The following is a 17,102-nucleotide window of genomic DNA, read 5'->3' on the forward strand; positions in this document are numbered from 1 at the left end:
TGGGATGTTGTCAGAGGGAAGTGTCCACTGAGCTCAGAGTGTCATCAGCAGGTTGAACAGAGACACAGAGAGACTGGAAGAGTCACAGAAAGACAGACAAGTGGACGTCCTTTGGCCACATGACAATTTATTGACACATTGACATGTTTTGTTGTGGTATACCCACCACTGTTGTTAGCTTTTGTTTCAATGTTTGAGATGAAGAAATCATCATCCCATACTTCTACTTATGCCCTGTTTTCATGATATAATATCATTGTAGCATGAACATTTGACATTTTATATCAATGTCACCTGAAAGTTGAATATCCCCAACTTTGTGGGCGTGTTGTATAATAAATTGGTTATTATATAACAGTATAGCAAGATGTGCAAAGATGGCATATCTCCATACATTCTTCACACAAATGCATATCTCCAGTTGTCAGAAAGATAGATGGAAAACCCTCTGGATGCTACAACACCAGTAGACAGACACAGTTGCTACTTTCTCAGTATCAGTGTTCTTCACTTATTTCCATTCATTCATCATAAATAATCTATTTCCAAGTACAGCAGCATGTACAGATGACACTGCATGTATGGGCTACAGCTGCAGACTGTGTGTAAACCAAGCAGTGCTAATGTTTACCATGATCACCATCTTAGCAGGATGATAGATTGCTGACATTAGCACTGAACACAGAAGAGCATGATGGGAGTATCAGTATCAATTGAGACATGTGGGGATCTCCGTCTGTGAGCAGGGAGTGCCCTCTGCTGTTCTGTGATCTGCAAGGAGGAGAGGGAGGGGCAAGAGGACATAATGTACGTCTAGTATTTCCCTCCCCTACACATCACATCCATGGATCCATGATGACACCGCACAGACAGCAGGGCTCATAATGCGCCTATGTGTTTCAACAAAATTCATATGTCTTATTGAAAGTCTGAATGTTGCTGGGACAGTGTCTGTAGCATTGGTGTAGGCAGCCTATAATTGGTTCAGGCTCAGCATCTGGATTGCCCCACCCTGCCACTGGGTGAGTCTGCATGACTGCATTAGTGACTCTTTGTTTTCTCTGTGTGTTTTTTTTTTAATTCCATGAGCATGAATTAAGTGTAACTGTATTAGAATAGAATAGAAGAATTAATTAATCCTTTGCAGGAGGTGATTGTGGCAGTAGCTCCAATAGAATAGATTTAAAAATATGGATACGATAATTAGGAGAATAAAATAATTTAGCAAGCAATAATATTAAGGATACAGTAACAAAATATGTATAGAATTATAAGACATAAAACAGTAATTCAGTTGGATGAACAATTGTGCAATGTAATGTGCAAGTACTGTATTAAATGTACTTATGCTCTACAAGTGAACTGAATTCAGGAAACAGGTGCTGCAAAACTTCAGATGACAGATCATCTTCAGACTCTCTCAGAATTTTTATTTTTTATTTTTATTTGCCTTCTCTTTCAGCCTCTGCAGATTGAAAACATCATACACCAAACATAACTGCTTCCCAGTAAAAGAAAGAAAGAAACATGGCAAAGAGCTGTAGCTTTGTGTCCTACTGCAGGAGTAAAGCTTCTATCATCGTCAGTGGTCTAATTATTCTGACCACTGTGGCTGTCCTGACTCTGTACAACATCTACGCCTTTAAGTGTCCATGTTCCAGGAAGAACTTCGATTACGGCTTGGCTGCCACCCTCGCTCCAGCAGGGTTGTTTTTCCTCTCTGGAATACTGATAAACAGGAGCACCTGGGACCTGGTGTCTGAGTGTCGGCTCAGGAAGTGTCAGAAGCTGTCTGGAGCCAGCGCCTGTGCACTGATGGGAAACATCATAGGTCGAGCTACTGTGGCCCCGTTGACATGGGTGTTCATCTCTCTGTTAGACGGCCAGGCCTACGCGTGTGCCCTCAGTGACTCTATCAAACCCTATTCACTGGAAGACATGGTCTATGACATGCGGTCCAAAGTTGCGAAATTCCCATGTTTACTTGCAACAGGGACGCTGGCACCCTTCTGGAGTGAAATTGAGGGTCAACTGAAGCATGATTCTCAGGTTTGTATTGTTTTGTCTTCAATAGACTAGGCCTATATCTGATGCTTTTACCTCTGTAGATACCACTCAGGTCTGTGCCTTGAAGCTTTTATGACTTACTGATTTGTTACAGAGAATGAAATACATTTTGATAAGTTAAAATGTAGAATCAATATTATAGCTGCTGCGCAGCAATGGGTCGGGTCCGGGCTACTTTTGGGCAAATTTAGGCAATTCTGAGCAACAAACAGGAGAATAGGAAGACAAGACAGTTGACCTTATAATGTCCAATTTGCATTAGTTGAGGATTGAACCCACAACCTCTAGAACCAAAGACCGTTGTCTATCGCACTGAGCTAACTGACAAGTGGCATTCAACAGTGGCTTCACAAATTGAGTAAGCCATTCACTGTCGCGCAGGCAGATTTGAAACCACAGTAAAAAGAAAAATCAGTTTTTGAGGTAAAATAATGATATGTATTTGTCAAACATCTACTGTGACTCTAAGATGTTAGGAGCCTTCGGACATGGTCCAGTCCAAGCTATTTGGATTTTTAAATTTAGAAGCTTGCTGTGATGCCACCATCAGTACAACTGTCTTGTGTTTCGTGTTGAGGACAACTGACATTTTGATCTGTCATCATCATCATCATCATCATCATCACCCTTGCTGGGTCTCGAACTCACAGCCTCTGACACCAAGAACCAGCTCCTAACCCGCTGAGCTAATTGGCTGGTAGAGAGACCTGCTGTGTAGCTTCATTTATCGACTCAGGGAGTCAATGCCTGGGCAGCTGTTGTCAAGGCAGATTTAAGAAAGTCAGAAATTCTGTTATCTAAACAAAAATCTGTTAACACATAAATTGCATTTAGACAGCAAAACAGCTTGAGGACATGTGACATCTTGATCTGTCATCATCATCCTTGCTGGGTCTCGAACTCACAATCTCTGACACCAAGAACCAGCTCCTAACTTGCTGAGCTAATTGGCTGGTAGTGAGACCTGCTGTGTAGCTTCATTTATCCACTCAGGTGAGTCAGTGCCCGGGCAGCTGTTGTGATGAAATTGTCAAAATTTCAGAAATTCAGTCATCTAAACAAAAATCTGATAATACGTAAATTGCATCTTGACAGCATGGAAATGTTGGTGATTTGTTTTTAATGATAAGTGTTTTGCTTCATAAGAGAAAATATGATGTTTATAAATTCCACTCTCACATTGACTGCAGTTGTTCCCATGAGAGCAGAATTCAAAATGTTCTCAAAAATTCAGTTTTTGAGATAAAATTCTGATATTTGCCAAACTTCATCAACCATGACTCCAGAATATTGTCATTTTTTTCAGGAAGATTGAAAATGTATTTATCAAGAATTTGATGGTATATGTTTACAGTAGTGTTTACAGTCAAACGTTTTCATGCACTGTAGGCTCAATTTTTGATTAATCAAAAATCTGAGAAACAAGTTTTGTGGAGGACAGTCTGGAGATGCTCTGTACCAAGTTTGGTGTCAATTGAGCAAAAATTGTGGGAGGAGATACATTTTAAAAGTTTTACAGTTATTGAAAAAAACAGAGTGATGGACTTCATAATTTGTAATAAGTTTAAGTGGACAAAAGTTTCAGCAGTATTGAGGCTACATTGTGGTGAAGTTTCAACACTGTAGCATCTACCGTTGGTTTGGTAGGAATTTTTAAAGTTTTTAAATTTAAACGCTTATTGTGCCCCCCCTAGGAGGGGGGGGCACATGTCCTTGGAGTTGAGTGAATCTGGCATGGGACTGAACCTTTGTGCAAAGTTTGGTGAGTTTTCGCCCATGGGAAGTATGACTTCCTTGGAAGAAGAAAGAAAGAAAGAAAGAAAGAAGAAGAAGAAGATTATAGCTGCTGCGCAGAGATGGGTCGGGTCCGGGCTACTTTTGGGCAAATTTAGGCAATTCTGAGCAACAAACAGGAGAATAGGAAGACAAGACAGTTGTCCTTATAATGTCCAATTTGCATCAGTTGAGGATTGAACCCACAACCTCGGGAATCAAAGACCATTGTCTATCGCACTGAGCTAATTGACAAGTGGCAGTTCAACAGTGGCTTCACAAATTGAGTAAGCCATTCACTGTCGTGTAGGCAGAAAAAGAAAAATCAGTTTTTGGGGTAAAATAATGATATGTATTTGTCAAACATCTACTATGAGTCTAAGATGTTAGGAGCATTCGCAGATGGTCCAGTCCAAGCTATTTGAATTTTTAAATTTAGAAGCTTGCTGTGATGCCACCATTAGGACAATTGTCTTGTATTTCGTGTTGAGGACATTTGACATTTTGATCTGTCATCATCATCATCACCCTGGCTGGGTCTCGAACTCACAACCTCTGACACCAAGAACCAGCGCTTAATTCAGTGAGCTAATTATCTGGAAGTGAAATATGGTGTGTGTCTTCTCAAATAGACTCAGGGAGTCAGTGCCCGGGCAGCTGTTGTGAACGCAGATTTCTGTTATCTAAACAAAAATCTGTTAATACATAAATTGCATTTAGACAGCAAAATAGCTTGAGGACATCTGACATTTTGATCTGTCATCATCATCATCATCACCCTCGCTGGGTCTCGAACTCACAATCTCTGACACCAAGAACCAGCTCCTAACTCACTGAGCTAATTAGCTGGTAGTGAAACCTGCTGTGTAGCTTCATTTATCCACTCAGGTGAGTCAGTGCCCGGGCAGCTGTTGTGATGAAATGGTCAAAATGTCAATAATTCAGTCATCTAAACAAAAATCTGATAATACATAAATTGCATCTTGACAGCATGGAAATGTTGGTGATTTGTTTTTAATGATAAGTGTTTTGCTTCATAAGAGAAAATATGATGTTTAAAAATTCCACACTCACATTGGCTGCAGTTGTTCCCATGAGAGCAGAATTCAAAATGTTCTCAAAAATTCAGTTTTTGAACTAAAATTCTGATATTTGCTAAACTTCATCAACCATGACTCCAGAATATTGTCATTTTTTTTCAGGAAGTTTGAAAATGTATTTAGCAAGAATTTGATGGTATATGTTTACAGTAGTGTTTACAGTCAAACGTTTTCATGCACTGTAGGCTCAATTTTTGATTAATCAAAAATCCGAGAAACAAGTTTTGTGGAGGACGGTCTGGAGATGCGCTGTAGCAAGTTTGGTGTCAATTGAGCAAAAATTGTGGGAGGAGATACATTTTAAAAGTTTTACAGTTATTGAAAAAAACAGAGTGATGGACTTCATAATTTGTAATGAGTTTAAGGGGACAAAAGTTTCAGCAGTATTGAGGCTACATTGTGGTGAAGTTTCAACACTGTAGCATCTACCGTTGGTTTGGTAGGAATTTTTAAAGTTTTTAAATTTAAACGCTTATTGTGCCCCCCCTAGGAGGGGGGGGCACATGTCCTTGGAGTTGAGTGAATCTGGCATGGGACTGAACCTTTGTGCAAAGTTTGGTGAGTTTTCGCCCATGGGAAGTATGACTTCCTTGGAAGAAGAAAGAAAGAATTATAGCTGCTGCGCAGCGATGGGTCGGGTCCGGGCTACTTTTGGGCAAATTTAGGCAATTCTGAGCAACAAACAGGAGAATAGGAAGACAAGACAGTTGACCTTATAATGTCCAATTTGCATCAGTTGAGGATTGAACCCACAACTTCGAGAACCAAAGACCGTTATCTATCACACGGAGCTAATTGACAAGTGGCAGTGCAATAGTGGCTTCACAAATTGAGTAAGCCATTCACTGTCGTGTAGGCAGATTTGAAACCACAGTAAAAAGAAAAATCAGTTTTTGAGGTAAAATAATGATATGTATTTGTTAAACATCTACTGTGACTCTAAGATGTTAGGAGCCTTCGCACATGGACCAGTCCAAGCTATTTGGATTTTTAAAATTAGAAGCTTGCTGTGGTGCCACCATTAGGACAATTGTCTTGTGTTTCGTGTTGAGGACAACTGACATTTTGATCTGTCATCATCATCATCATCATCACCCTTGCTGGGTCTCGAACTCACAGCCTCTGACACCAAGAACCAGCTCCTAACTCGCTGAGCTAATTGGCTGGTAGTGAGACCTGCTGTGTAGCTTCATTTATCCACTCAGGTGAGTCAGTGCCCGGGCAGCTGTTGTAAAGGCAGATTTCAAAAATGGTCAAAAAGTCAGAAATTATGTTATCTAAACAAAAATCTGTTAATGCATAAATTGCATTTAGACAGCAAAACAGCTTGAGGACATGTGACATTTTGATCTGTCATCATCATCATCATCATCATCATCACCCTTGCTGGGTCTCGAACCCACAGCCTCTGACACCAAGAACTAGCTCCTAACTCGCTGAGCTAATTGGCTGGTAGTGAGACCTGCTGTGTAGCTTCATTTATCCACTCAGGTGAGCCAGTGCCCGGGCAGCTGTTGTGATGAAATGGTCTAAATTTCAGAAATTCAGTCATCTAAACAAAAATCTGATAATACATAAATTGCATCTTGACAGCATGGAAATGTTGGTGATTTGTTTTTAATGATAAGTGTTTTGCTTCATAAGAGAAAATCTGATGTTTAAAAATTCCACACTCACATTGATTGCAGTTGTTCTCATGAGAGCAGAATTCAAAATGTTCTCAAAAATTCAGTTTTTGAGATAAAATTCTGATATTTGCTAAACTTCATCAACCATGACTCCAGAATATTCTCATTTTTTTTCAGGAAGTTTGAAAATGTATTTAGCAAGAATTTGATGGTATATGTTTACAGTACCGTTTACAGTCAAACGTTTTCATGCACTGTAGGCTCAATTTTTGCTTAATCAAAAATCCGAGAAACAAGTTTTGTGGAGGACGGTCTGGAGATGCTCTGTAGCAAGTTTGGTGTCAATTGAGCAAAAATTGTGGGAGGAGATACATTTTAAAAGTTTTACAGTTATTGAAAAAAACAGAGTGATGGACTTCATAATTTGTAATAAGTTTAAGTGGACAAAAGTTTCAGCAGTATTGAGGCTACATTGTGGTGAAGTTTCAACACTGTAGCATCTACCGTTGGTTTGGTAGGAATTTTTTAAGTTTTTAAATTTAAACGCTTATTGTGCCCCCCCTAGGAGGGGGGGGCACATGTCCTTGGAGTTGAGTGAATCTGGCATGGGTTTGGATGTTTCTGTGAAGTTTGGTGAGTTTTCGCCCATGGGAAGTATGACTTCCTTGGAAGAAGAAAGAAAGAAAGAAAGAAGAAGAATTCCTAGGAATACAATAGTGTCCCGGCAGCTTAGCTGCCCGGACCCTAAAGAAAGAAAGAAAGAAGAAGAAGAAGAAGAAGAAGAAGAAGAAGAAGAAGAATTCCTAGGAATACAATAGTGTCCCGGCAGCTTAGCTGCCCGGACCCTAATAAACTGGAATCAGCTCCACCTAGCAGCCAGGTAGGTTACAGGAAACATGTTCACAGTCTCTTGTTGTGTTGAATAATGACTAGAAGTGTTTTTGTAGAACATTGATGTGGCCTTTGAGCTTTTGGATGTAAAATGTTATCACTCAATTTTATCTTCATGGAGAGTTGAGTTTAATTGTGTTCTAATACAGGGGTGGTTCCAGAGTATTTTATGGTGGGGGCACAACAGTAACAAAAATGAAGGCTGCCATTGATCGCTGTCTTGAATATTTATATTGTACAGTTACACATGTCTTCATCTTGCTTTTATAGGCCACATTGAATATTTCACCTTGTTAGGAAGATGCCTATGACCTTTTCATATAGTCAATCAATAATCAACTCTCTCTTGTAAATAAGAAGTCTTAGCAGAATATGCAACACAATAAATTCTCAAAGTGAACAGAAAAATCTTATACTCTTAGCCAGTAGTTAGAGCTCAACTCTATACAAACATCTCAGTGTTTTGTGTAACAGTTGGTCAATGTATGCAGAATAATCAGAACAAGCATGACTCAAATGGTCAAATTGAGAAAATTAACAATCTTACATCATTTTCTTTATTTACTACACAGAACACTGGGATGTTTGTTGTACAGAGTTAATGAAAGGGATACTTCCCCCAAAATCAATAATTCACCAATTTTCTACTCACCATCATGCCAAGGAAGGGTTTGGAGAACTTTTGGAGTCATCAAAACGCCTTTGGAGTTCCGGCCGGGGGTCCGGCTGGCAACGTTTGTGTGCATGCGCGAGACTTGCTGCGAGATGTTCTTCTGTGTTTACATCATACATCCAATGGTTTACAACGATGAACGAATATCGTCATTGCCCTCTGGAACTCCAAAAGCATTTTGATAAGAAAGAAAATTGGTAAATTGTCGATTTTGGGTGAATCATCTCTTTAAGAGCCTTAGCCATAAGTTAAGTGCTCATAGCTCTTTATAGTGAACATAGCAGTGGTAAACAGCCACTGAGCTCCATTAGGGGGGCACACAGGGTGGCTAATCAGATTACAGGGGGGGTGGGTTCCCCCCCGTGCCACCATGGAAGACCTGTCCCTGTTCTTTTTTCTTTTTTGCTGTTTTTGCCTTTAATTGATAGCACAGTGAGATAGACAGGAAAGGGGGAGGCAGAGAGAGGGGGAATGACATGCAGGAAAGGTCTGCCCGACGCGGGATTCGAACCGGGGCCGCCTGCAGTGAGGACTATAGCCTCAACACATGGGGCGGGTGCTCTACCAACTGAACTAAACACCACCCCACCTGTCCCTGTTCTAATATTATTTGAGGTCACAGTGTGACAGAAGTGATGGGATTCTCCCTGGGTGTTCCTGATATTGCAGTTCAACATGAGATCAGTGTGGCCTTAACCTTTGATCTCTGAACACCAAAACCACCAAACCAGCCTATGGTTGTGACTGGCACTGGTGTGTGCAGAGTTTGCCACATTAAAAAAAGGTGTTTGCCTGCCACTAAATAGCCACAATAACTAGCCAAAGCAATGAGCAAAAGCAGTGAGACTAATATGTGGAATCAGATCTTGCTCATGTTCTGGGTTGTAGACTCTAAAATAATATTATGCATTGAAAATTATGGTAGAAAATAAAATCTGGACTCTGGCTGTGGCATGTTGAGTGTCACTGTGCCACAACAAAAATGAGTTGGACGGCAGCACAGATAATGAATTCGCTGAAGTCATGATTGATTCTAGTTGCTGATTTCACCTCTCTCTGTTGTTTTCAGATGATCACCTGGATCCTGATGGAAAGTAGTGTCTCTGATGGTCCTCCTGGTCCAGTTTGCCTGTCCTGCAAGCAACCGGCAGGAGGACTTCTGGTCCCAGTACCACTCCAGTGAGAACGTCCTCTTCCAGCGCACGTTAGCGGTCCATGCTCGTCTTCTGGCTGCAGAGAACGTGAAGAGTCTCTTTGGCTTCGTGGTGCTGGATGAAGAGGAGAAGGGGCAGCTGGCTGAACATCAGACCAACTCTTCCATCAGCAGCACACAGTGGAACGGAGTGGCCGGTGTCAACGAGCGGAGTGTCTCTGTACATCAGGCGCAAAACATGGGCTATGTCCAGTCTGGAGAACGACGTGAAGTCCACAGAGGAGATGCAGGTGCTCAGTTAACAGCATCCTCCAGCTCAGTGGCCCATTGACTTCCATCATGAGGGTTTCAACAGCATGTGATGAATGAAGAAATTTGCTTTTTGGGGTTGCCGTTTAGCTCAGTGGATAGAGCAGGTGCCCCATCTGCAAAGGTTATAGTCCTCACTACAGGTACTAGGCCTACTGGATCAAAACCCGACTCGGTGGTCCTTTGCTGCATGTCATTCCCCCTCTCTCTGTCTGCCTATTTCCATTTCCTGTCTCTCTCAACTATGCTGTCAATTAAAGGCAAAAAGCCCAAAAAATATACTTGAGAAAAAAAGAAATGTTTTGTTTACAGAATGAACCATTCCTTCACAAGTGTAACTTATTCAGCCTTGAGGTGAAGTCTGGGTTGAACACAAAAGTGGAGTAGAGTATGCACATCCAAACATACTACAGGTGCAGGACCAACAAAGTTAACTTAGAAAAAAGGAGTGAAGTCCGCACACTGTTTCAAGCTCCTCTAATGTTTATTGTGGAACGATCAACGTTGCGATCACTGTGGATCTTTGTCACCTGACGATACAGTGTGCGGACTTCACTCCTTTTTTCAAAGTCAGGGTTGAAACCAGTGTATCAGCAGGAGTTTACTATCAAGTTTATTAAGCTGTCTAACTGTGTTAGGACAGTAGTTTTAAAGTCATATTGTTGTTCAGTGTGGGGAAAAATGTGATACTATCACATGTCATCCTGCATACTGTGAGGAATATGTCCCCCCCATCCCCAAATGAATGTTTTAGATTTGTTTTGGATTGTGTATTTGATGAGTTTGATGAGGGAAACCAAGAAATATTTAACTTTTTCTGATTTTTTTCAGCTTTATAATGTGTGTGTGTTGCGTCTAACGAGCAGAGCTAGAGTGGAGAGAGGCAAAAAAACATTCTAGAGTTTTTCTGGCTAAACTGTCAGCACGGCCACAAATTAAACTCTAGACAAATTATTTTCTCCAGTTTTGTAGCCACACTTGTCTTCTGGCTAAAATTCTGGTCAAAAATGCAAAGAGACTTAGATAATAATTTAAAATATTTTTTAAATGCAGCCAGGGAGCTCTCTGCTCTCATTCAGCCCAATGCATTTTTTTCACAGCAGCAGGAGAAGGAGCTCAACTTTGTAACTTGCTGTTAAGTGCTTTTTAATTCATTTTAATTCACCAAAAAATAGTCACAGGTCACAAAAAAGTCCTCTTCTTACTTGGTGTGGCTAATTTATACTCATTTCTCTTTATTTTAAGCATCATTGAAAAATCTCACATTCATCAAAGTCTCAACCTCTTTCTCCACAACTCTGTCTGTAGTCCAGTTGGTAAGGTGGCCGCTTGCCAACCCCAAGGTCACTAGTTCGAATCCAGGCTGAGCAATCTTGTTATGTGATGTTGAATTCTGCTCCCCTCCCCCACCCTCAATTGGTTACAGGTGTTCGTTAAGAGACGCATTAATTGCTACTGCCATCGTTTGCAGCACATCATCAAATTACAATGGCAACATGCTTATGTCTGTGCTCTCTGTGGCGAAGCGGCAGAGTAATGGTTTAGTGATCATGAGGTTGTGGGTTTGATTACTGGTCCAAATCTTGCCTCAACAACAATTATAGTGAATTATTTTCCCAGTCGTCCTCTGTTGACTTCTGATAACTTGCTTCATGTTGAAACTGCTGCTCTCAGCCTGAAATTCACAGAAATTTTCATTGTAAGTCTTACTTGGTGTGGCTAATTTCTGCACTTTCCTTACTTTTTTTTTTAAGCAGAAGCCAGTGATCCTCTTATTAAAGGTTTTCTTTGCCCCTTACATACTGTCTCTGTCTGTAGCCTAGTGGTTAGCTTGCTGGGCTGGAGGCCTGAAGGTTGCTGGTTCAAATCTTGCCTCAACAACAATTATAGTGAATTATTTTCCCAGTCGTCCTCTGTTGACTTCTGATAACTTGCTTCATGTTGAAACTGCTGCTCTCAGCCTGAAATTCACAGAAATTTACATTGTAAGTCATTCAAGCTTGACTCTCAAGCTTTCTTGGTGTTGACACAGTGTGTTTCCAACAGGTGCAGCTTTGGGCTCGTTAACTTCAGAGTGTGACAGAGTGAAGTTCATCAACAGACAACAGTCTCTGCAACTGTGTGTACACTGTGGCCTAGAGGCAAAGTCAAAGTCTACTAACTGTGAGGTTGTGGGTTCGATTCCTACCTCGGTCAAACATTTGTATGGTGATCACTGCTTGCACTATTTGCTAATTCTGCAACAGCGTTCAGCTGCTTTCAGCATTCACACCATTTCCATTCTTGGAAATGCTTTTTCTAGTTAGTGTGAATGCTGAAAGCATTCACACTATTGTTCTTCTGTTTGGCCATTTTCTTCCGCCTTTTTACGGTCTTCTTCTAGTCCTTCATACTTTGTGCTATTTCAACAATTCATATATCAAAACGTGCAGCTTTTCTTGAACTTTATCGGCATGACTTTTCTCTTTTTAACTATTTATACTTTTTAAAATATTTAACTTTTTCTGCAAATTAAACTCTAGACAAATTATTTTCTCCAGTTTTGTAGCCACACTTGTCTTCTGGCTAAAATTCTGGTCAAAAATGCAAAGAGACTTAGATAATAATTTAAAATATTTTTTAAATGCAGCCAGGGAGCTCTCTGCTCTCATTCAGCCCAATGCATTTTTTTCACAGCAGCAGGAGAAGGAGCTCAACTTTGTAACTTCTCCACAACTCTGTCTGTAGTCCAGTTGGTAAGGTGGCCGCTTGCCAACCCCAAGGTCACTAGTTCGAATCCAGGCTGAGCAATCTTGTTATGTGATGTTGAATTCTGCTCCCCTCCCCCACCCTCAATTGGTTACAGGTGTTCGTTAAGAGACGCATTAATTGCTTCTGCCACCGTTTGCAGCACATCATCACATTACAATGGCAACATGCTTATGTCTGTGCTCTCTGTGGCGAAGTGGCAGAGTAAAGGTATAGTGATCATGAGGTCATGGGTTCGATTCCTGCCTCATTCATGTTGTACTTTCTGCTAGAGACTTCATTCAAATTCTGATTTGTAGACAAACTTCTAATGGCTCATTTATGATAAGCCGGTGCATATTCTCATTTGCCCAGGTCATAGTATTTCAAAGGAGGTTAAATCGAAAGCAACTGGACTTAGTTATTTGTCTAGGAAGACGTTTCACCTCTCATCCAAGAGGCTTCATCAGTTCATGTACGCAACTGACCAGGCTGGGACTGGTCCAACTATCTGGTGTGGAGACTCACTATTTAACCTCTTGTGTGGGCGTTCACAAGGGTGATGATGTCACTGGTTCCCTTTTGTGCTCCAAGTGCCAACGACAGTCGTTGGAGTGACAGTCGTTGGTGGGAAGTTGGTTTCGACTTCGTTAGTGCCCTATTGTGTTCTAACGACAGTCGTTGGAGTCACTTGCCACTTGTGAACAGTGGTTGTTCTTTGAGGCTAGATTGTTGAATCTCCTGGGAAGGGATGAAAGGGCAGCATTGTAAATTGGAGATAGGTGGTGTCTGAGGCCACCTCCCCTGTTGAGGGATGGTTTCTCTATTTTTACAAAAATGGCTTCTTTAACTCCTCTTTCAAACCATCTGTCCTCTCTGTCTAGGATTTGGACATTGCTGTCCTCAAAGGAGTGGGCTTTCTCCTTGAGATGTAAATGAACAGCAGAGTCCAGTCCTGAGGAGTTTGCTCTCCTGTGTTGGGCCATGCGTTTATGCAGTGGTTGTTTTGTTTCTCCGATGTAGAGGTCTTTGCATTCCTCGTTGCATTGGACTGCATACACCAGATTGCTTTTGTGGGTGTGTGGTGTTCTGTCCTTGGGATGTACCAGTCTCTGTCTGAGTGTGTTGCTGGGTTTGAAATACACAGGGATACGGTGTTTGTTAAAGATCCTCCTGAGTTTTTCTGATACTCCAGACACATATGGAATGACAATGTTGTTTCTCTTGTTTTGTCTTTCTTTCTCAACCACTTTGCTGGTTTTCTTTCTGGAAGCAGCTGCAGTTTTCACAAAGGTCCAGTTAGGGTAACCACAAGTTGTGAGGGCGCCTCTCACGTGCTTGTGTTCTGCCCCTTGGGCCTGTGAGCTGGAGGGCACGTTATCAGCTCTGTGTTGCAAAGTTCTGATAACACCAAGCTTATGTTCCAGAGGGTGGTGAGAGTCGAAAAGTAGATATTGGTCTGTATGTGTGGGTTTTCTGTATACCCCAATGTGGAGGCTCCTGTCCTTTTTCATATGGACGTCACAATCTAAGAAAGGCAGACTATTGTCCTTGACATCCTCTCTGGTGAACTTGATGTTTTTGTCCACTGAGTTAATGTGTTCGGTAAATTTATGATGCTTTTTTAAGCATCATCATTTATGATGCTTTTTTAAGCATCATTGAAAAATCTCACATTCATCAAAGTCTCAACCTCTACTTCATTGGAAGTGTTGGAATGGCCTAGTGGAAGAGGTTCCTGCTATCCAACCACAAGGTCACAGGTTCAAATCCCACCTGAGCAGTCTTGTTAGTGTGTCAGCCACTTTGAACTTTAACCAATACCACTTGGTCTGGTCACATGATCAAACTTGATAATGCATATGCGCCCCCATCTATTCTCTTTACCTCTTTCAATCTTGGTTTGTGTTAACATGTTTCTTGTTTATACCACTGCACTAAGATTGATTTGCACTGGAACTACAGCTTTGGGCTCAATCTTGGTTTGTGTTAACATGTTTCTTGTTTATACCACTGCACTAAGATTGATTTGCACTGGAACTACAGCTTTGGGCTCGTTAACTTCAGAGTGAGACAGAGTGCAGTTCATCAACAGACAACAGTCTCTGCAACTGTGTGTACACTGTGGCCTAGAGGCAGAGTGAAAGTCTGCTGACCATTAGGTTGTGGGTTCGACACCTACCTTGGTTAACCATTTGACTGGTGATCACTGCTTGCACTATTTGCTAATTCTGCAACAGCGTTCAGCTGCTTTCAGCATTCACACGCATTTCCATCAGGAAATGCTACTTTCAGCAGTCACACTATTGTTCTTCTGTTCGGCCATTTTCTTCCGCCTTTTTACGGTCTTCTTCTAGTCCTTCATACTTTGTGCTATTTCAACAATTCATATATCAAAACGTGCAGCTTTTTTTTAACTTTATCGGCATTACTTTTCTCTTTTTAACTATTTATACTTTTTCAAATATTTAACTTTTTCTTATTTTTTTCAGCTTTATAATGTGTGTGTGTTGCGTCTAACGAGCAGAGCTAGAGTGGTGCTAGAGTGGAGAGAGGCAAAAAAACATTCTAGAGTTTTTCTGGCTAAACTGTCAGCATGGCCACAAATTAAACTCTAGACAAATTATTTTCTCCAGTTTTGTAGCCACACTTGTCTTCTGGCTAAAATTCTGGTCAAAAATGCAAAGAGACTTAGATAATAATTAGTGTGACTGCTGAAGCAGTCACACTATTGTTCTTCTGTTTGGCCATTTTCTTCCGCCTTTTTACGGTCTTCTTCTAGTCCTTCATACTTTGTGCTATTTCAACAATTCATATATCAAAACGTGCAGCTTTTTTTGAACTTTATCGGCATTACTTTTCTCTTTTTAACTATTTATACTTTTTAAAATATTTAACTTTTTCACAAAAAATCTCACATTCATCAAAGTCTCAACCTCTCTTCTTCACAACTCCACTGTAGTGTAGGGGTTAGGGTGGCTGCCTGCCAATCGTAAGGTCACTGGTTCGAATCCAAGGGAAGAACTCTTGTTATGTTATGTTGAATTCTGCTCTCCTCCCCCGCTTTCAATTGGTTACAGGTGTTTGTTATCTCCTTGATTACTCATACCAGTTTGCAGCACATCATCACATTACAATGAATGACAACAGTTTTGAAAGCAGTGTGCTCTCTGTAGCCGAGTGGCAGAGTAAAGGTTTAGTGATCATATGGTCATGGGTTCGATTCCTACCTCAGTCTTTTCACTTCATTGCTTGACTTTTGATTCCAATTATTCAGCTGTCATTGGACAGTCTTTGATTCTTCATAGTATAAAGCTCATTGTAACTCAGGTTCTCTGTGGCCATATGGTTAGTGCTCAGCCTGAAATTCACAGACATTTTCATTCTAAGTCATTCAAGCTTGACTCTCAAGCTTTCTTGATGTTGACAGTGTGCAGATCATTAACAGACAACCGTCTCTGCAACTGTGTGTGCACTGTGGCCTAGAGGCAGAGTGGAAGTCTAATGACCATGAGGATGTGGGTTCGATTCAGACCTTGGTCAAACATTTGTATGGTGATCACAGCTTGCACTATTTGCTAATTCTGCAACAGCGTTCAGTTGCTATCAGCAGTCACACCATTTCCATTCTTGGAAATGCTTTTTCTAGTTTAAAATATTTTTTAAATGCAGCCAGGGAGCTCTCTGCTCTCATTCAACCCAATGTATTTTTTTCACAGCGGCAGGAGAAGGAGCTCAACTTTGTAACTTGCTGTTAAGTGCTTTTTAAATCATTTTAATTCACCAAAAAATAGTCACAGGTCACAAAAAAGTCCTCTTCTTTCTTGGTGTGGCTAATTTCTGCACTTTCCTTACCCTTTTTTTTAAGCAGGAGCCAGTGATCCTCTTATTAAAGGTTTTCTTTGCCCCTCACATACTGTCTCTGCCTGTAGCCTAGTGGTTAGCTTGCTGAACTGGAGACCTGAAGGTTACTGGTTCAAATCTTGCCTCAATAACAATTATAGTGAATTATTTTCCCAGTCGTCCTCTGTTGACTTCTGATAACTTGCTTCATGTTGAAACTGCTGCTCTCAGCCTGAAATTCACAGAAATTTTCATTCTAAGTCATTCAAGCTTGACTCTCAAGCTTTCTTGGTGTTGACACAGTGTGTTTCCAACAGGTGCAGCTTTGGGCTCGTTAACTTCAGAGTAGGGCTGCCACGATTAGTCGACTAGTCACGACTACGTCGACTATTAAAATCGTCGACAACTAATTTAATAGTCGATGCGTCGTTGTTTTGTTTTGTTTACTTTGTTTTTCTCTCAAAACTGCTGCAGCACCTTCCACACACGCACCCGCCGCTGCAGCCGCCCACCACACACGTGCACTCACTCATTCAAGGCGAGTACACATAGGTGTTCTCTCTCTTTTCTCTCTCTACCTGTCTTGTCCCTCATCAAGCGGCACCGGTGTAGCCCCCCACCCTCCCCCGCCGCCGTCGTCGTCGTCGTCGCCGCCACTGCCGCCACCACTCCTCTCCCTCTCCCTCTCTCTCTCTCCTCTCTCTCTCTGTCATTTTAAATGAGAAGCGCTACTAGCAGCGCTACTAGGAGCGGTACCGCCGCTCCATCGTTTTAAATCACGGACTGAAAAACAGCCGTTCGTCATTTAAAAATAAAATCGCGGACTTTGAGACTCGGTGTTGGAGAATACTAGAACGTTACCGCGTCTGGTCACAGCGTCCTGGTCACGTAATGAGCGCTCATCTTAACGAGGAAGTCTTCTCTACCGGTGTAAATCT

At 41.3% G+C, this 17,102-nt stretch overlaps 1 protein-coding gene and 1 pseudogene across 1 annotated transcript in view; both read left to right on the forward strand.

Moving 5' to 3' along the window:
- The window catches only part of cep68 (centrosomal protein 68), an 81,536-nt gene extending 73,397 nt beyond the window's left edge, over nucleotides 1-8,139 (forward strand). The window contains exon 10 of the mRNA XM_085800950.1: nucleotides 8,124-8,139. The gene's annotated coding sequence lies outside the window, so the exon portion shown is untranslated. The remainder of the gene's footprint in view (nucleotides 1-8,123) is intronic.
- On the forward strand, nucleotides 1,528-9,587 carry LOC146973938 (calcium homeostasis modulator protein 2-like; annotated as a pseudogene).
- The last annotated feature ends 7,515 nt before the right edge of the window (nucleotides 9,588-17,102 follow it).

This window comes from Trachurus japonicus, chromosome 15 (assembly GCF_045865225.1).
Source record: "Trachurus japonicus isolate A0001 chromosome 15, Traja_1.0".
NCBI lineage: Eukaryota > Metazoa > Chordata > Actinopteri > Carangiformes > Carangidae > Trachurus > Trachurus japonicus.